This window comes from Etheostoma spectabile, chromosome 9, assembly GCF_008692095.1.
Source record: "Etheostoma spectabile isolate EspeVRDwgs_2016 chromosome 9, UIUC_Espe_1.0, whole genome shotgun sequence".
NCBI classification, from domain to species: Eukaryota; Metazoa; Chordata; class Actinopteri; order Perciformes; family Percidae; genus Etheostoma; species Etheostoma spectabile.
The window spans coordinates 23,555,529-23,555,819 of NC_045741.1; the positions used below are offsets into that span (position 1 = coordinate 23,555,529).

General features: G+C 34.0%; 1 long non-coding RNA gene across 1 annotated transcript in view; it reads left to right on the forward strand.

Moving 5' to 3' along the window:
- LOC116696090 (uncharacterized) overlaps nucleotides 1-58 on the forward strand; it is a 2,153-nt gene extending 2,095 nt beyond the window's left edge. Inside the window, exon 4 of the long non-coding RNA XR_004333621.1 lies at nucleotides 1-58. This exon is cut by the window's left edge and continues 696 nt beyond it. This is a non-coding gene — a long non-coding RNA (uncharacterized LOC116696090).
- Nucleotides 59-291: the final 233 nt, after the last annotated feature.

Sequence of the window (291 nt, forward strand, 5' to 3'; positions counted from 1 at the left end):
AACTCCTGTCCCCCCCTGGAGGAGGACGACGATCAGCCACAGACATGAATTTTGGTATAAGCAGTTGTGTTTATTTGTTGTTTTTGTTTTTGTTCAAAGTGTTTTTATTGAACATCTTGTCAAATATAATTTTACAATAAATCTTTTTATGTTAACCAACCCACCCAGGAACAATTCCCACCTGTTGCACCAATACAAATATTTATTTGATAAAAACAAAAAGCAATCATTAACATGTTTTAAAAAGGGTAGCACAAGTACATACAGTATATTACTCCTCTGAGTTCGAGA